Here is a 20,912-nt window from a genome sequence, read left to right as displayed (position 1 = left end):
ACAGGGGGAGAAGTAGATGGTCAGTTATTAATGCTGTTTTCGTATGTCCAGGTGCACAACTCTAGTAAGTCACTAATTCCTGAGCTTCAGTTTCCTCATCTGTAAAATGGGAGGGTTAATCTAGAACCATCTTTAGGTGCTTCATCAACTTTAAAATATGACAATTTAATCTCTCAGCTCTCCTGTCATACTGACACATATTAATGGCATACTCCTTGGTTCTCCTATCCCCTAAAAAAGATGACTGCAGAAGCTATTTATAAGACACTAAAACCTCTGAATGTGGTATGAGAGAGCCTACGCCCGTTTACCGCCTTTGCGCTCTCAGTGCTGGGCCTTCGATTCCCAAGCACAAGAGTATTCTTCCCAAGGAATACAGAAGGAACGCTTTCTCAGGACAGCATCAGCTGCTAAAAAAATTAATAAATAAATAAAAAATAAAAAATCATAAAGCTGCAAGCACAGGATAAAGAGGATAAGCCAAAGTCAGACTAAGAAGGAAATTCTGCCAGGGCTCGAGGGTCTGCCGCCTCTCCCTGCTGTTTTAAGGACCAGGATGTGAAACAGACAGGCTCCTGCAACAAGGACCAAAAGGGGGCAGTTCACTGGCCAACTCTGGCCTCAAAATACTGTCAGGGGGCCAGGTTGTACAAAGCTGCTGTTATTGATGTTTTTATGTGAATTTAAATAAACGCCCTTGGGTGGGTCACTGGCTGCCCAGCTCCTCAATGGCCCTTACCACTCCCTGTGTCTTACATCTATGTCTCAGCCTTGTCATTCACTCATGGTACTGGCCCTTTGCTAAACTCACTGTATCTGTCTTCTCTCTCTAAAATAGAAAGCTACATCCCCTGAGTGTAAGATAGTCCTCTGTTTGTTCATTGTTATATCCAGTGCCTTGAAGAGTTTCTGGCTAATAGTAAGTATTCTGTACCTATCTGTCAAAAAAAAACCAAAAAAAAACAAAAAACGAACGAATGAATGAATGAATAAAACTCCCCTGCCAACTGCTCCCTCTCAGAGCTCCCATCACACTCTGTTCACACCACCACAATAGCCTCAATTCAACAAACATTCATTAAGTACCAGACACTGTACCAGGTACTGGAGATATTGAGATGAATGACACAGAATGCCTTGTCTCAAAAGCTCACATTTAAGAGAAGGGGTCAGGCACACAGACAAACACATGTAACAGCACAGCACAATAGCTTTGATGAGGGAGATATGTTAGAAGTGCTATGAAAAGATTGACAGGAAAGCGGGAACACTTGCAGTGTTCCTCGGTGTTAGTAGAAGTTCACGACCTCGACAAGGGAGAGAGGGCATCCCACACAGAGAGCACAGACTAGGCAAAGTCACAGGGCGGTGGAAGTACACACGTCCCGAACCCAGACTGCTTCAGTCTAGCCAGGAGAGAGAGCACCGAGAAGAAGCCCCTACAGGTGACATCAGGGAGGTAGCATCTTTGTAGGGCCGTGAAGACCTCTAGGGCCTAGTTAAGGAATTTAGATTCTACGCTACTGAAGTATTCCAACCAGGAAGTGGCAAGAGAAGAACGGTGGTCCTGAAAGTTACTCTGACACCACTATAGGGTTTGGGTTGGCATGAGAGTAGGCTGGGAGGTTTTCCAGAGGTCTCCAGGAGAGACGATGGAAGCCTGCGGGAGGGTGAGGAAAGCTATGTTTCCCTCAGGAGAAGTTCACGCAGTAGAAATTCTGAAGACAAAACTAAACCGTGGGAGAGACAGGTGAGAGCTGAGCATGGGCCCGAGGCTTCTGGCTTTGGATAAACTGGACGAATGATGCTGCAATGGAGGGGAGGATAACAGAAGTAACTGGCAGGGACCCAGCCACTGAATTGCCAGTATCATGGTCCTTGGTGACAATTTTCACGGCAGTTTCAGAAAAATGAGGGGAATGAAAATAAGTGCAGTAGGTCAAAGGATGAATATGATGTAAGCAATAAAGGCTCGTAGAAGGAGGTCTGATTTATTTACTTTTTCCAAAAATCTTGGTGAAGGGGGAGGGAGGGATGCATAGACTGGGCACAGGAGATCTTTCGGGCAGTGAAGCTATCCCATCTACACGGTGGGTGCATGTCATTCTGCGTTTGTCAAAACCTGCAGAGTGTACACCACCAAGAGTGAGCCCTAACACGAGCGCGGGCTTTGGGTGATGATGCTGCGTCCATGTAGGTTTGTCGATTGTAACAAATTTGGTGGCAGATATCGATGGTGGGGAAGGTTGTGTGTGTGTGAGGACAGGGGGCACAAGGGAACTCTGGACTTTCCACTCAATTTTTTGAGTGTGTGAATTTAAAAATAAAGTTTATTCATGAAAAAAAATTAGTGAAGTTCAAAAAGGTAAATAAGGTGGTATCTTGACAGAAAAGCAAAGTCAGGAAAGATCGTGGTTTCATTTCTTTCTCTCTCTCTCCTTTTAGAAGGGGCAAAACATATGTGTGAATGTAAGCATCTTTAGCTTTGAAGTGGTCTGTGAGGAAAATGTTTGAGAGAGAAGATATAGTTGATGCAAATAAAAACCCTTGGGAAGGACTTAGAATAGTACCAGGTGCATAGTAACTGCTCAGTAAACGTTAGCTCTTTATCACTATTGTAAAATCCAGTAGTTTCTTCTTTCCTGGATAGTAGTTTAGGTCGCTGCCCAGCTCACTGATGAGACCATTAACTCATACAGAGAAAGGCTGTGGCTGCTTAGTTTGTGCTCCTGACAAGCACTTAGTGCCATTCCTCCAACAGAATCTTCATTCATTGATTGATTCATTCAACACAGTTCCACAAATGGTGGAATTTGAATCTTCTCAGATGGTCATTTGGGTGTCTGCCTTTATTCCAAATACACTTGAAGCATTTTTATCCTTACCTTTGAAGTACCATGTGGTATGTTTTAAACAAATGGTCCTGGCCCTCTCAGATTACAATGCTAAACTTGTCTGCATCAGTTACAAGACTTTCAGCCACATGGAACATAATTACAAGTCTAGAAGAAGGAGATTGAGGGCTCTAGCTGGGGCAGGATCAGAGACTCCATAATGACATCAAAGATTGGGGTCCTTCTATTTTTCTGCTCTGCTGGTCTCAGTGTTGGCTTCATCCAAAAACTGGCCTCTCAGTGTCCCAAGATGGCCACAGTAGTTTAGGTGTCACTTACAGACAGAACAACCAGAGAATGAGACCGGTTCCTCCCAGATACCTTTGCTGTGAGAAGGAACCTTTCCAAAAAACCCCCAACAGACTTGTCTTACATCTCATTGGCCAGAATTGTGTCACAAGCCAGAAGTTCAAGCCATCTTTAAGAAGCTTTGAGGAATGGGGCCACCATGACTGCCTTAGGCTAATCAGGGACCACTCCCTAGGGAAGAGAAACAACATTTTCAAAAGTACACAGTCCTGTCATGAAGGAGTGACCCTGGAATAAACAGGGTTCTGTTTGGAAGGATAAAGGAATGGGTGAGGCAGAGAAATGGATGTTGGGATGTTGGATAGACAGTTAGCAGGGTTAGATTTGAATTAAGACTAATACAGCATAAGAAAAAAAAAGATGATATAAAATTGCACCTATCCTAATATGTGGACAGAAAATTTTCTTCTGGAAGCTACTCTACAAGGAAATAGATGACATAATAGTAAAATGATGGACAGGTCAATAACTACTTCAAGTTTCAACCAGGCAATATGAGAAGGGCATTATCAAAGTGCTTAGAGACTCACCATCCACACTGCCCTGCGGCCGCAGAATAGTTCCCACGATGCAGGGAGACAGATTCCTCTTTCACTCCATCAACATTTCACTGTCTGCTATGTGTCATAGCTCATACCCAAATCTGGAAATAAACATTCATAAATCAGTTTCCCCTTACGAGAAGACTACATACTCTAGCACAGCAGCCTGACAGCTAAATAAGTAACTGTAACATGTGTCTGTAGATGCATGCTGAGTGCACAAGGCACTGTCTAGCCCCAGATTAGCAGCAGTCAGGTTTACTTGTGGGCAAGAAGGATTTCATACAAGAAAGTGATGTTTGAACTGGGTCTTGAAAAGTAATTAGTTGCTTGCCAGATGAAAAAGAGGCTGGGAAGGGCATTCCAAAAATAGGAACTATCATAACCAAAGATGTACAGTACACGTGTGAATTCTGCCCCTGTGAAATGCCAAGGGGATTCAAACGGCGAGAGAATCGGGTTCCAGAAGGAGTACGGTTGGAGGCGAACCTGGGGATTTTGACAGGGACCCGATGGTGGAGGGCCTTCTTCTCCCCATACATATAAGTTGGGGTTTTGTGTAATAAGTAACACTGAAGGCTTTACAAAGTGAATAGGCATTTTAAATATCACTGGAAGCTGGGTCAGGGATCCTGGGGCAAGAGCAAGTCTAGAGAGAGCACTTTCCGTTTAGCAGCTGCTTTAATAGTTTGGGCAAAAGCTTGATACTGCTTGAGCCAAGGCAACAACTGAGAGTCTGGAGAAGAGGATAATAAAACATTTGATAAAACTCAATGAAAACTTGGATGTGGAAAAGTCCAGACTAATTGGATATGTGAAAGTATGACTAATCAGATGGAGAAGACAAGAGGAGAAGTTAACATGTAGGATGATCAACTCTTCTGGTTGGCCCAGGACTTTCCCAGCTTTAGCATGAAAAGATCTACATCCTAGGAAACCCCTCAGTGCCAGGCCAACCAGGATAATTGGTTACCATGTAAAAAAAGTACATTTTGAGGAAAGTATGATAAGTTCAGCTTGGAAAATAATGAATTCCAAACCATTGTGCAGCAGAACATTCAGTTTGCATCTACATTACCCTCAAACAGCTGGTCAGGTCAGTGGACATTCAACCAGCTAGCACTCACTAACCATGTACCCCCCCCAACCAAAAGATGGTTTTCCAACAATTTCCACATTTCCACTCCATCCTGTAGATACAACCATCCAGCTTCGGCACAGTTAAGGTAGGAGCCCTCACACTAGTTGCTAGTCTTTCTCTACCAGGGCTGGGTGGGGCGCAGATGCAATGTAAAGGATGACTGATGGACACCTTTGAGCCATTTGTGCAAATTATTTTTAAAAACTTATTCTTAAAAGGAATATGTTCTATTGCAACCCATGGTCATTTCTATCAAGGGGGCTACTTGTCTGCTTTTGCTGCCTACAAAATTATTATTCATCAGAAAAGAGAGTGTTTCCATGCCTTATTTATCTTTGTATCACAAAGACATCCGTGTATTGTATATACACAAGAGCTCAAAAGTTTGTCGCAAAAATGGGTTATTATCATGAGCCTATAAATGTATGCATTGCACTTATTACACATTAAAGCAAACCAGTATGATCTCTAAATTCCTTTACCTTTCTTAAGAAATAAGAATTTGAAAACCATATACAAGGAAGTTTTGGGTTTCTACAAGAGCTCTGAGGAATCTAAACATCCAGTTTCGCTTAGTAAAAACCTAGAAACATCATGGCAAGAAGCAAATTCCACTGAATATATTTATTTATGCTTGAGACCAATACTGTCCCACCAACAGCAGGCTCTATAAACTGACCCAGCACTCAAAGCATCCCCCAATGCCTTATTTAAAACAATGGAGCAGACACTGAGGATGACGTTCAACTCTTAACTCAGCAATTCCCACTACTGATCTAAACCAGACCTTTAGTGTTATTTTAACATAGGTTTTGGATTTAATTATCTTAAATGTCTAAAAGAATGCATACAATTCCCAAACTGTTTATCTCTTTTATGGTAAAATCTCTTCCCCTATCCCTAGAAATCTGTTTTAATTATTTAATCAGTTTGGCTGAAACTCACAAAGCATTAAATTGTTGGTTGTTACTTAACATTCCTTATAAATTGCATTTATTAATTTCTGGATAGAGACTTGTCCATTGCTACAGTAATTTAAATTAGTACCACATGGTTACAGACCAATGCTGAATGATGATTAAATCTTTGGGGCAAATTCAGTCTTTTAAGATATTTAAATGGCACTAGAGATAAGCTAACCAAATTCGGGTCCAAGAAGTTACAATTTATCAAAAATGTAATAAACCATGGCCAGAATATTCATTGTAAGCAGCACATAATGTGGTCCATGAAATGACATTTTAGCATCTCTCTCAGTGTGGTCACAGGGAAGTGCTGACGGTGCAGACACAGCAATGCTCCATTGATATTTAACAGTTCCCATCTACAAGGTACTTTGCAATATTGTGGCTTTTTATACACTCAAGTCCCCCTGATACTCCATCAGTCAATTCGTTATTCAACACAGTGGCATATTCCTTTCTTGGTGCTTTAATTTCACGGGTGCAAACAATCAACATCGCACACAATCCTTTGGAATCTTAGCAACAGAAGGAGGTACTGTAGGATCTTGTTGGCCTTTCAGAATGACAAATCGCCAGGGGAAAGAGTTCTGTGGGGACTGACTCTAAACTGCTTAGGTACAGATTATGATGAGGAGGCTCTGAAAAAGTGAAGGAATCTCTCCCAGGTCACAAAGGTGGAGATGGACTCCAGAAGTCAGTTTCTTTATTTGTAATCGCAAACGGTTTCAATACTTACCACCACCACTGAGTCCACTCAACTGATATGATCCTAGACCTTAATATTTGCTCAAATCGCTGAAAGGACCTGATCATTTCTTCCAGGGGACCAACTGGGGGAATCAAGTGATGAAAAATGAATCTCCCCATTGTTTCCAGACACTTAATAATAACAATAATAATAATAACAACAACAACAAGAGTGTGACAGGCAGGAATAGTGAAAATCATGTGTCTCCTACTGGAAAGACTGACTGAAACACTCAGGTAAAATAACAAAATCAACTCATAAAATAATAGATTCATCTTCCTGCAGCTAAAGATAAATATTAAATAATCCTGGGTGCTGCTGGATGAAAATTAATTTCTGTAAGGCAAATAGTGTAGGACGTATATGTGTTTCAATTTCTGTTTGGCAAGGTGCCTATTTTGAGCATCCTGCACAGACCTTTGAAGTACTGGGGCTGCTCTGATAACGCAGATGCTTAAATGAGAATTGCTTCCTCGGGGCTCCCAAGCACTGTAAAAAGTCTGTTTTGGATCATCAGTCTCCCAACTAATTCCAGGTATTCAGTCCAAAAACACAACATTTTTTAATGCATTAATGATACGGTGCAGCCCTTCTGAATTGAATTGTGTCAGAAGATGGGAGTGACATTAACTTATTAGAGGAGGCACAAAGTGCTGAACCACTGCAATTTGTGTTCCCCAAATTACAGTCAGGTGCAGTCGCCCGCACGGGGCAGGTTGAAACAGGATACAGTGAGAAAAGAAGCACTTCAGAGAGAGCCCTCTAATGATTAGTTTACGATAGAAAGAAGGATAAGGGGCAAATAGTACATTGTATTCTAAATCACGAAACTATTCTAGACGCCCTGCCTGTCTACTCTTAGACCATCTGAGAGCTAAGCTGTTTCATCCTACAGCCCCGGTTGCTTTAACTGTGCTTATTTAATACTGGCATTTGACAAAGCCCATAAAATGTCCCCAGGAAGCCAAACACACTCAGGACCACTTCTGTAGAAACTTTCAAAAATGTTAAAATAAAGACAACCACCAAAACAGTAATAATGATCTCCAATCTGAAGTTTTTCAGAAGTTCCCTAAAAGCCATAACCATTTAAAAAAAAACCACGAACACTTCTCCCTGGAATAGTCTTCTGCTAGGAGCATGGGGGTTAGAGCAGGTGGCACTCTGGGCCAAGCAAACGCCATGAGGCATGGTGACATCTTGGTAGTCATGGAGAGAGGAGAAAAGTCACTGGGGACTGAATGAATGCAGTAACCTTCACTTTCAAGTCCACTCAAGTTCTTTCTCCAGAAGGTTTTCACAGAACACTGGGTCTATAAATGGAACCAGAGAGTGGGGTCCCTCACTTTGATATTCTACCAACATTCCATGCCTCCTTCCAGAAGGGACACACAACCCAGCATACTGACCAAATTTGAACTTGCGTCACTGCATTCTGTCTCCTCTGAGTACCTCCTGGAACTTCATCTGGTCTTCATTCCATGTTATATAAACCAATATGAGCTGTTGGAAAATTGCCCTTGAGGTGGCTGTACTTCAGTACTGGGCAACATGACTCATGAATATTTTTAACAGTCAAGGCCATATGTTCCTCTCCTCTGTAGAGCAGGGAGCCAAATGGAGCTTCTTAAATAACACACAGTGTGGCAGCTACTGCCAGGCACACTGGGAAGAGGCTTAGAAGTTGGATGTGTTCCCACAATCAGAGATGGGAAAGGTCCCTGACTTGTAAAGAGAATATCAACTGACATGAAGCTAAGAAAACATCAGGAGAATAAAGGGTTTGTTTTTGTGTTCTGTTTTCATCTTTGTTTCTAGGCTTGATTTATTTTACAAGTCAGTTCAGGGAAAGGCTCTCTGGAGGTCAGTCTTCAGGTTGACCCAGGCCCTTTGTCCTCCCTCCACTCTCTCCTCCCTCACTGTCAGGATTCCAGGAGATGCAAGAGGTGATGCCCACAGACCCACCAACTCCCAGAACTGCAGTCACAGGAGAGAAAAGCTCCCTCTTTTCAGGGTATAACAAAGTTTCCAAATGCAAAGACAGTCACGGACTGGGGATTTCTGAAGAACAGCTTTGAGAGGGTCTGAGGCTTTGTGTCAATGAAGAGGAATGGAAGAGACAAGAATAAAAGAAGCACAGTGGCTGGAAAGAGGATGGAGGCCGAGAGGGACCAAGATGCAAGAGGGGAATGGGTACAGAAAACAAGGAACCGGGATAGCCCGAGATGTATTTCACTCTTGACAGGCTCAGGTTTCTACTTTCTAGTGACAATTTTGTCAATGTCCAACTTTGTGTTGTTTTTGAATAGCAATCCATTTTAAATTATCCAGCTTGAGTTGACCAACTGACCTTAGTTTGCAAATTTCTGGGTAAGTTTAATAACTTGATATTTATTTAAGAGCCCAGTGTTGTCGGGCACTGTGTGAGGGACGAGGGATGGGGCCGTGAGCGGGACCGATGTGGCTCCCACCCTCCCAGATCATATGTGGCTACACCTGCATTTGACAAGCATTACGGGAACAGCTGTGTGGGGTTGGGGAGGGTACCCCAGAGGGAGTAAGTGCTAAGCTGAGACTTTCAGGACGTAGAGAAACAAGTCTGATCACCTTTGTGAGTCTAATTTCAGCATTTGTACAAGTAGGAATCTCCTCTCTGCCACTGGCTCAGCGCCCCAAAAGGAGGCAACTAAGAAACCATGGTTACACGTGTGCGGATAAGCAGAGCTTGTTGGAGGAAAGAACAGGTATGTCACTCATCCTGGGAGGCCAAGAAGATGCCAGTTGGGGGATTCAGTGTTAGCCTTGAGTTGCTAAAATGACACCAGAAAAATATGTAGCTGTGCTTTCCGGCCTCAAACTCCTGCCCCTGATCCCCCCCCCCCCAATCTCCCCTTCGGTTAAATGCTTTCAAGGCAAGCAGATGCAAGCGGCAATTAATCAACCTGATGTTCCCTTGTCGTGTGTGGAACTTGGCACTGGGCTCCCCCTGTACCTTACTCTATCCGGTGAGCAGGTTCCTGGGGCCCTGGTTCTATTGCCACAGCACTTGAGTACAAACAAGAACTGTCAGGAGTGAAAGGCCTTCAAAAACAAATGCCACCAAACTTCTTATCTGACTTCCGTAGGTTGGGGTAAATCAACTGCCCAGCTCCACCTGGGTGGGTAAGCGGACGACCAAACACGCCTGGAGCAGCAGGGGATTACTCTGACCTCACGCCTTCGTAAGAGTTATTAATTTTTACTGTCTTTGACCATATTCCCATGATGCAGAATACTTTGAAGCGTAAAAAATGCAATAATCTGAGTGCTTAGACGATCTCAGACCGCAGATCTGTATGGCCAGGAAAAAAACGAGTATTTGCCCTCGTGCAGAAAATACCTGGGGGCGGACTGTTCTCTTTCTGTTTAGATAGGTGGCTGTCTGTTATACACGGGTTTAATTCTTTTCCCCATTTGCTTTTATATGCACTCTCTCTCCTGGGGTGGCAAGGTTTTATTATTATTATTATTTTTAATCCCAGAAAAAAGGAAAAGATTCAATACAGAAAAAAGGACCAACGCGGTAAAATCTGCTCTAATGATGTGTGCAGTGGGAAGCGTGGTCATTGCAGGGTAGAGTTGCACACCTACCCATTCTTTTGTGATGATCATGTTTTTACTATTTCCAATTTAATACTTTTTCTAATATATTATATGTTACCTCCCATGTATTTAAGCTGTACTTAAAAGCATGCTAAGAACTGGTAATTCTTTAATGGTTGTTCACTTACAAGCGATTGTGGGTCATTACACAATCATTTAAAGGGCATTAATGAGAACCATTTAATGGTTTTAGTAGAATATCATTGTAAGGGACAGGGGAAAAGTTACTGGCTGTAAATTTTTATGACCATTTCTTACAAAACGTATTACTTTAAAGATTTATGTATGTAACAATGAGTACAATAAAAGCCATGCTAAAAATAATTTGAAATCAAAGTAATGCATATAGATAAGTCTCTGCTCTGCTGCAATTGGGTGGGCCCCCCTTTTTAAAAAAATTTTCCATTTCTCCTTCTTTCCTCCCTTCCTCTCTCTCTCTGCCTTTCATCCACCTGTCCTTTCTTCTCCGCCTTCCTCCCTGCCTCCCACCCTTCCTCATCACTTCCATTTTCTTTCTTAAAAGTCATTTTTAGGACTAGTAAAGATTTTCTTTTTAATGAAAATCACTAGAGGTAGAATTCTTCATCGATACGTTTTTCAGTCGGTGGGGGTGAAGGAGAGAGGGGTAGACATAACAGCATGGCACAGGAATGCCCCAAATGTCGTGAGTCTTTGTTTACAGACCTTTCCCCCAGATGTCATTTTAAACTATCTCCTCTTATACGCCATAGGACTAAAATAGAAAATCCAATACTTTCTAGGACATCACTCCCTAAGGTAGGACAGGCGACTACAAAGGCGGAGGAACTAGTCCTGGTAGGACACCTACGGAGATCTGTAAAGTACACACAAAAAGGGGCCTCACACACACCCAGAGGAGACCCGGCATTTTGCCCCATGCAGCTCACCTCTTGAAAAAGAAATGGGTATTTGAGAAGCTCACGCTACTGAGGGAGTAACCTTATTAAAGTGCTTTAATAACACAACAGTCATCGTATTATGCCTGGTTTTGTCCACTTGCGATTCTCGTGGAATACATAATGAATAAGACAATGCCCCTTTCCCAGGATTCTTGCATAAGCAGGAGGATATTTCTAATTAAAAAGGCAGAGTTAGCGCACAGCACATGAAATGAACAGAACCATATCTCTAGAAATGCCGAGATTTTACTGTTTGCATTAAGTAACGCTTGTATTTCTCTCTGAATCCAGCCCAATACCCATTACCAATAAGATGAAGATTTAAGATAACTTGGTCAAAAGATGGTGAATTACAACTTTTAATTAAAATGTAGAAAATGGTGGCTTTAAAATAAACATGATAATACTTTCATGATCATTAATTTTTTATGGCGAGAACAACAAAAGCAACCTGAATATTTTAGAATGTGACATTATAAAGTCAGGCAAAGGGGATTTTTAGAAAGTTATGCGTGTCTCAGAGAGAAGACTGTGCAGTTGCTGCTCTCCATCGCCAGCCCCCTTGGAAACCCCAGCAGAAGGCAACGGATCCACAAGGATTTCTTCATTTGACCTATGCAGGCAAGGCGAGTGATAACGGGGATAGTAAGAGGGTAAGGCCAGCACTGGGATTTACAGTTTATTTACTCCAAAGAGCAATTCAGTGAATGATAATAGGGAGGAGAAGATCTGATTTCCTTATGTAATCTATTATCTTGGTATAAAAATTGTTTTAATAAATCCAATGTGAAGTTGAAATGTTGCTGGTGCCACAGTCTAGACTAAAGGTAGAAATACGATTGAAAGATTGGTGATTTGGGGTGTGCTGTGGTTCCCTTTACCATAATTAGCTTTCACTGATGCAACCTTAGCCTCACATCTCCTTCTCATATGGCCTCTCCCCCTACATAACTGTTCTATTTCTAGGAGGTCTTCTCCAGCTCAGCATGTGTACAGTCTTCTCTCCATCACTTTATTCATGCTGATTCCTACCAGGAATTACTTCTCCTTGCTCATATGTTCTCTCTTTCAATCAGCTCAAGTCTACCTCCTCCAGGAAGCCTTCCCTGACTGCTTTAGCCTAAAGCTTGGTTCCAAAAATCTAATCAATCAACAAATGCTTAGGCAAACTATGGTGAGAGTCATGGGAAGATGGAACTGTTCACCCTTTGGCAGGTCATGTATTCTTTTGGGTCAGTTGGCTTCTTCATCTGTAAAATAAGGGGATAATCACGTCTGCCTTGTAAGACTGTTGTGGTTACTGCATGAAAGACACATGAAAAAGCACCAGCCAGGGGCAGGGCAGGGAAGCATGTGGAAGGGATAAATTGGGAGTTCAAGATTTGCAGATACTAATTACTATATATAAAATAGATAAACAACAAGTTCATACTGTACAGCACAGGGTATTATATTCAATATCTTGTAGTAACTTATGAAAATGAATATATGTACGTTCATGTATGACTAAAGCATTGTGCTATACACCAAAAATTAACACGACACTATAAACTGACTATACTTCAATAAATACATATATATATACACACACATATATAGATGTGTATAGATACATGTGTGTATATATATATATACCAAAAAAAAAAGCATTGGGAACAAAGTAGTTTCATATAAATGTTAGTTTTTCTTTCTCTCTTTCCCTCCCTTTCAAAATCGGAGAAATTGTGTCTAAGGCGTTCAGATGTAGTAGTTTGTTATATTTAGTTTCTTGCATCTTTCCATTCTTTTTGTTTAGCGGGCCTTCATTCTCCATCAACTCCCCCATTAGTCTATGACCCCTCAAAGGAAGGGACCCACATCTATGCATCATCATATTCCTGCCTCATCTAGGATGGTTCTATATATAAAGTTAGGACCAATAAATAGTTATTAGAAGAGTGAATATTAGTCACTATCTCTAGTGTTTGGGAAAAAATTAATTTCCATAAAATAAAAGCCGTAAATTAGCAACACTGTGTTCCGTCTTTACACCCCCCAGTACGCTGTATGTGACTGAATTTACACACAATGGGGCGGGAGCATGAAACAGTCCAATTTCACGCTATGTCCTAGCGCTTGGGCTGGGTAGCTCCCTGTAGTAATAGGTGGTGCTAGTAAAGTATAGTTCTGCACTTAATCCCATTGTGGCTGTGTTTATACAAAGAATTTTTCTGTGCCTAGGGAACGTGTCTTGTACTTCTAGGCAAGTGTTAACACATAAAAATAAAGAATGCTACTGGCCCCAGGATGGTCTTGGGAATTGAGCAGTGAGGATCAACACAAACAAGGAAACACTGAAATTGTGTTATGCGTTGATGAGAAGATGGCCTTGTGGTTTTGGTAGTCAAAGGACAGTACATCTCAGCCTTTAGCATTTAATTGACAAGCTTCTTCCACTGATGAAATGGGGTGCAGTACACGAGGGCGGCAGGGGAGAGTGGTTGTAAGTGTGGCCTCCAGGTGCCAGACAGTCTAACTGCTCTGTGACCTAGTCAGGTCACACAGCCACTCTCTGCCTCCGTTTCCCGGCAGGTAAGATCAAGAGGAGAAGAGTTCCCGCCTTACGGCCTTGTCTCCTGGCACAAAGGGGTAACACGTGCGAGGCCCTGACAGTGGGTCCATGCAAGGATTAGATGTTAAGCTGCAGGATCAGAAACACTCCTGACGATTCTGCAGTAATGCTCATTTCTGCCACTCAATTCCCCTCTTCCTTCACAAAGAGTAGACCTCAAACAGCTGGTCCAGGCATCCCGAAACTGAAACGCACGCCTGGGGCGTTCCTTCCTCTCGGGGGCAGAATAAGAGAAGAGCAGCGAAAGGAACACCCCAAGTCCTTCCTGCCATCGCTCTTACACTTTCCAAAGCCCATCAGCACGTGTGTGTCCCTTTCCGAAATGCCCTGTGTTCTGTCTGAGGCTCTCGGAGCTGATGTCCGTAACTGGCACGTCTGGATTTAGAAAGTACCAAACTAAAAGCAAAACAAGAGATGCAAAATTAAGAAAAAACTTCCCAAAGGGTGAGGAAATATAATGAGATCAAGGAGAAAAGGGGGCCACACCACTGAAATTGCTTCATCCCAGAGATCACCACAAAGCAAGAGCTGGTAAATGCATTCTGACTTCCAAATGGACAATTCCTAACAAAGTTGAACTCTTGGACTCAAAATAAGGTGTTGGTGGTGCCTTCAGACATTATCCATCTGACTAGCCACGGGGAAAGTAATGATTTTGCAAAGTATGCTGGGAGGTTGCTACATCCTGAAAAGATATGCAGTACTATGTGTCATCTGATTTTGATGCGATTTCTAGAAAGAGAAAGGTAAGTTAAAAATAGAGATTCCGTTTGAACGCACGATTCCTCCTGCCTTTGTCTGGAGTCCAGAAACGACAGCGTGTTCTCCCCATTCACTGCGACAGCAGTGTTTTTACATGAAGTTTGAAACCACGTGCGCTGCCAAGGCACCCCTGCAGGAAGGTAAGTCCATTCCTCCCATCTATCACACAGCCTTTGGACTTCTTTTACTTAAGGGCTTGTCATTTCAGTGGGGAGGAAGAACTACGGAATACAGCCACGTGGAGTTTTATTCCTTCCTGCTGTTTGTGATAAACTTCAGGGGACATATTTAACATTCAACAAAAAATGAAATTTCTGGGGCCACCCCAGCAGGAGGATAATATCGGTGCTCCAACAGCAACACTGAGCTCTAAGACACTGCCAAACAGTCCAGGCGCAGAATGGGCCAATACGTATCATTCCGGGGGCTGGGGTGGGGAGGTGGAACTCTACAAGCTTCTTGGTGCTAATCTACAGCTCACCCCCGTGCTAGTATTATTATTATTATTATTATTATTATTATTATTATTATTATTATTATTATTATTACTACTATCATCTTGTTATGATTATTATTGCTCTTTGTCTTCCTAGGAACAATCTCCTCTAGGAAGAGCCATTCACCTTCTGGCAGGGTAGTCATTCTTTTGGATCATAGGGTATCATCCTGCCAGCTTCTCAGAGTTACTAAATTGCTGAGTAAACCATGGGAGTTTGGGCTTCATGCCTGGAGGAGGCACAGCTGGGGATGGGCTCTGGGTGCAGGCCCCCCCCATCCTCCTCTGTCCCTTTGGCCACATTCCCTACAACCTGAAAGAAGAAGCAAAGTTGTCAGAACCCAGCTTTGTTTTCAAAATCACTTCAACCATCACTTCTGAGGACCCAGTAAGACCCAAGTCTGTGCTTGGGCCTGCAGGAGATAAAGAGATTCCAAGTTTTGGAAGAAAGTCAAGGTTGAGGCACACTAAATTCACAGACACACACACACACACACACACACACACACACACACACACACACACACACACACACACACACGTCATCAGGCCTGAGAGAGCACGGGGTAGAAATGTCCTCAAGCTCTCCTGTTCTTAGAAATGGGTTGGAACATCCCTAGCAGAGCCCTTGGGAAAGTGCATTTGCTGGGACATTAACCAAGATATTTGGAGTTCTCACTTTTCTGCTGCAAGTAGGAGCACAGAGACAATGTTAATTGCAAGAAAATGAGCAAAGAAGCGGATTTTAACTTTCATGCTCTGACAGGGCCGGAGAGGGAGATTAGCAGGGAAGTACAAAGGCGAATGCAGGAGGCCGTCTCCTGCCCCCTTGGGAGGAGATGAGCATCGCAGGATTTGCTGCAGAGGCCCACGGCCAGCACAATCTATTAAATAGCTCAAGTTAGTCAATGTGGAAGAAATTTTTAGACACACATGCCCAACCATATGTGCATGGCCAAGATTTAAAATAGAAAAGTGAGAGACTGTTGGATGACTGAGGATTTTTCCCTTGCCAGGAAGTCCTCCTTAAGGATTTCATAGCTTGCAAAAGAGAATTGCTCGCCAGACAAGCCAAGAAAAAGACACAGAAGACTGGGACCTGCTTCCTTAATGATGAAATGTCACACCGCTATGTAAATCGACCCGAAGAAAAGAGGCACGCATGATTAAGATGGCTTTGCAGAAACAAGAGAGGTTTCTTGACATCTCTTCCCTAAACTGCTTTAATTCCTCACACCTCAGGGCTGGAGACACACACACAATGGGACCTTATGGGCAACTGTGCTAGGCAATAAAGCAACGCCTTTGTCATAGAAATTCTATGTTGTAATGAAAAATTACGCTGTCTGGCCCCCATTCCTGAGGGGCAAATTCCCTGTTTGTCAAGTTCTTAGAAGATCAAAGAGCTACTCCACTGGATTTCAGGGTGTATGTGTGCATGTGTGTGTGTATGTGTGTGCATGTTTCATGTATGTAGAATGAAATGAAAAAATCAGATAGATCCCATTAGTCTCAAGAGAACCAGCTTTATTAATTTTCAGTCACACCAAATAGTTGTTTATTAAGTGACATTTAATCACCAAACCCCCATCTCAGCAAATCTGTGCCTCAGTTCCTCTTTCTGCCTCCCCTCCAGCCTATTTCCTCCCCTTCTTCCTGTGCCCACAGGAAAGAACCACAGAGGGCCCGCCCTTCCCCAGCACGGTGTCAGAAACACTGGCACAGCCTGTGACAGCCAAGGTTTTGTTATGTCATCACTCAATGCCTATGCTTGAGAACATTCTTGTCACTTTCGAGGGAAGGGTGGTTTGGGTACAGCATAAAAATGAAGCTCTGCTCGCACACCTTGGCAGCTTTGATACTTCAGGGCTCTGACTCTCGAGTCATGTGCTGTAATTTATGGGTTTCAGAAGAATTGCAATCCTATCTTCTAGAAGTCCCGTATCCCAGGAAGCTTCCTCCTAAATTGTACCATCAATTTTCAATTCACGTAGATTCTTATAATTTTATGACTGGAGGGGGCTTCAGAATTGATTTAATCAAATTCTGCCATTTCACAGAAGAGAAAGGTGAGGCCCTGAAATGTTAAGTGAGTTGTTAGAGTACAAAGCCACTTGGTCGGACAGTCAGTCTGAGTTTTGCGGTCCTTCTACTCTTTGTCTTCTTAATACCACACCGGACTTCAGTATCATACTCTATAATTAACCCTTCCATATTTCCAGGAATGCTATGAATAGCTGTACCAAAAATCAGCCTGTTTAAATTTTAGCCTGTCAAAGCAAGGGTGATCTCCAATGACCCATGGGGGAAAAAAGAATTTCCCACTAGAAAAAAAAAGGGAAGATGATCAGCTGCTGCTGAGAAATCAAACCTGGATAGTCTGAGTTGCATTCAATATCATAAGCACATTACTAATTCATGCCAGGAACAGTCTTGTATTATGAAGAAAATATTAATATGATGAAAGACTAGCTCATGGACCACCTGGAGAATACCTGTCAATCGTAAGTGTCTTCACACAGCAACGGGAGTGGCTGCTTCATAGGCAGTGATGTGCCGTCCATACTCCTCCCCTGGGACCCACCCCCGAATCATCCCCTCCACCAACATCAGCAGCTAACTTTGGTGTGTCTTCTATAGAAAGCATCAACTAAGTGCCAGGAATTGAAAGCCTTCATTTACATCCCAGCTCTAAGGGTGATAGAAAATGGAACTCACCCACTTTCTTCCCAGAGAGACAGGAGAACGACTTCAAAGAGTACCACTTCATGCTAGAAGATGATGCCATGGTAACCCTAGGGAGACTCATTCTGTCATCTTCTAATCACACCATCAGTATCTCTAACCCATGGGCTATATTTCTGACCTCCATCTTTCTTGTCAGCTTCAAAATACTCTTTTGGGGTGCATTTGGGGAAGGCTTCTAAACCCCTAACAATCTGGGGCTCTCTCTCTTGAGGAATCTCATAACCAAGCCATACAACTTGCATTTATATCCCTTTGTTTTTCTATCCTGCCTTTCCCAAACAGTGCGGGGCATTGGGAGAAGTAGTGCAGGGAAGGCAATTCAGAAAATTGGGTTCCAGTTCTGACACCTTAACTAATTACACAGCTTTGAGAGAGTCACTTGATCTTTCTGGGCCTTGGTTTCATCATCTGCAAAATGGAAGCACTGAAGGAGATGAACTCAAATGTTTCTGGCGGCTTTAGTATTCTGGGAACTTTTTATAGCACAGAACTATGCTAAAGATAGGATGTCAGACATTACAAAGCCCCTGGAAGATATGGCTTAAAATTCTCTTAATTGTCTAACAAATCTTGAGTCCCCAGCAAATAATCAGATGTCAAGGGAAAGAATCCCAGCACAATGTCTTGCCCTGCGAGTTGCTGTGAACTACTAAAGTCAAGTCCTAGTGATGGTACTTGAGTTACTGTGTGTACTCAGGTAATCACTGCATGTAATTTGCAAATATGCAACAGCATGGACCTTGTAACGATAAGGGTAACAATACAGTTGATAACAACCTAGACTTGCATGAGATGATTTTACTTAGAGTTTCAAAGTGTTTCATAAACATTGGCTCATCTATTTTCTGAATACCAAAAACGCAAAGTACAGCTGGGGACGGAGAACGGGAGGGAGTGAAGAATACATCCAGACTTTGGAGATGGACAATCGAGGCCCTGACAAAAGTCCTGATTTCCCCTGGGTAACACAAAGTCAGAAGCAAACGTGGGAACACAGACCCAGATTCCGGGTGTGCAGCCTGCAGCTCAGAATACAAGCCCACCCCAGCTGGGCTCTCCAGTTTGCAGTACAAAGTTTATGACACGGCATTACCCAGGCACTTTAGAGTGTCAATTTCCTTCACAATTTTATAAAATATCATTTGGAAGGAGGAAGAAATTTATGCTTGTGCACTAAGAGCACGCCTGTCTGCCAAACCTCTTGGGATAAGAGTTGGTTTCACCTGAACAGAGTTGCAAATATGAGGCACACACTTGGTGCTGAGAAAGCTGTGGGGTTTGTTTTTAATTTAAAGAACGGCTCTGATTTGTCTACACATTTTAAGCAGGCACTGTATAATACAAATCCACTGAATTCACTCAGACAGGAACAAGTTATGCCATCCTAATACTGTCTAGAAACCAGATGTATAGTTACTGTTTTCTTTCTCTTTCCTTTTTTTTTTTTTTTCCCCTCTCTCTTGCCGCACAAAATTAGTTCCTCGGATACCAAGATGCTAGAGGCTCATTGTCTTGCAAAATATTCAGGTGCCTCACGATGATCTACAATAATAAACCTCCAGTGCTAGAGCAAAACAGAGATAAAAATGTGAAAATATATATATGCATGTATACATAAAATGAAATATAGATGCGGTGCGAGAGTGAAATCACCAACACAAAGAGGAAGCAGGTAGGAGGCAGGAAGACAGCTTCCCTTCCAATCATGTGAACTGAAAAATAGAATGGATGCTCATTAAAGTAGTTTACCAGGACTCCAATTTGTTCTGTGATTAAGAGGTATTGGTTGGAGGAGATTGGTGGGGGAGATCAATATACTTGTCTTCACTCTTAATTCTTCTTTAATGTCTCTGTCTCCACAGGGCAGCCGATTCAGAGATGTAGAGTCAATTTTTATCCACCAGGGGGCTGCACTTCAGGAAAGAAACAAAAAACAAAAAACCCTAAACTCAAAAACACAAAGATGGTTTGGGCTATAACAGATAAATCAGGTTGACACCCAGCAGATAAATCAGGCCGTCCTCAAACTCCCAACTTTTGTTCAACTGCTGTCTTGTTTCTGGCCAACAGATGTGACAGGGATGAGACACGGAGGATGGAGAGAGTCATGGAGAAAGTTACTCCTCGATCTTGAAATGAGACGATGGTGTAGAGCACCTGACACGCACTTGCGCACCAACCCATCCCCAAGGTTATTCCTCCACAGCTCGAGGGAAAGGAGTTGTTACCTAAACCTCAGTGGTGCCATCATCTAAGGCCCGTAGTAACCAGATCCACCTTCCTCTTTCCAGGCCTCCCTGGTTAGATATCTCTGGAAGTGCCTCTTAGCCAGGCATGATTCTGCCCTCGAGGGCACATGTGCAATGTGTCAGGGGACACTTTCGATTGTGGCAACAAGGGGGAGGAGGGCTACTGGCATCTAGTGGATAGAGGCCAGGGACACTGCTAAACATCGTACAGTGCACAGGACAGCCTCCCACAGCAAAGAATTACCCAGCTCGAAATGCGCATAGCTCTGGGACTGAGGAGCCCTGCTCCACAGTGATAGGCGTGCCTTGATGCTTCCACCCAAGTGGCTGATGGCACAGCTCCTGAACTCTGGATCCTTGACCCAGCATTATTTTAACACTGTGAAATGTAGAATTTCTCCTGCTTCACAGTATGTATGCCGCATAGATCTAAGTATAGGGCCACGCTCTCTGTCACAGCTTTTCAAAAAGAGTTGGAGGTGGTTGATTCAGGGGACTGCAAGGGGCTGGGAGGGTGGAAAGGAGTTGATTTTTTGTTATTAGAAGCCTTCTGCACCTGTAGTTTTATGTGAATGCCAAAGGCTGTGTGTTCATGAAAACCTGTTCCATTTCCTGAATACATGGACAACAATTCCCAGACTGCTTTGTAGTTGGATGGCCGTGTGACTGAGTCTTAGCCAATAAAATGTGAAAGGAAGTAACAGAAGAATTTCTAGGTCTGACTCAAAAGTTTATCACAAGATCCTTTACCCTTTCTCTTTCCCTGACTCCTGGTCATATACCAGAGTCCCAGCAAAAGAATCCACGGCTGAAAGGGTTCATGGTTCTGGCAAATGAAAGGAGCCCTGGTCCCTGAAGGACTACAGTGAAGACCACTTGTTAACC

The 20,912-nt window shown here is 42.9% G+C and overlaps 1 long non-coding RNA gene across 1 annotated transcript in view; it reads right to left on the bottom strand.

The window, feature by feature from the left end:
• LOC123615917 (uncharacterized) overlaps nt 1-20,912 on the bottom strand; it is a 489,917-nt gene that overhangs the window by 78,205 nt on the left and 390,800 nt on the right. Inside the window, exon 4 of the long non-coding RNA XR_012498976.1 lies at nt 3,734-3,846. This is a non-coding gene — a long non-coding RNA (uncharacterized LOC123615917). The remainder of the gene's footprint in view (nt 1-3,733; nt 3,847-20,912) is intronic.

The sequence above is a fragment of the Camelus bactrianus genome, chromosome 15 (genome assembly GCF_048773025.1).
Source record: "Camelus bactrianus isolate YW-2024 breed Bactrian camel chromosome 15, ASM4877302v1, whole genome shotgun sequence".
Lineage (NCBI taxonomy): Eukaryota > Metazoa > Chordata > Mammalia > Artiodactyla > Camelidae > Camelus > Camelus bactrianus.
This window is presented reverse-complemented; position numbering and strand designations above follow the sequence as displayed.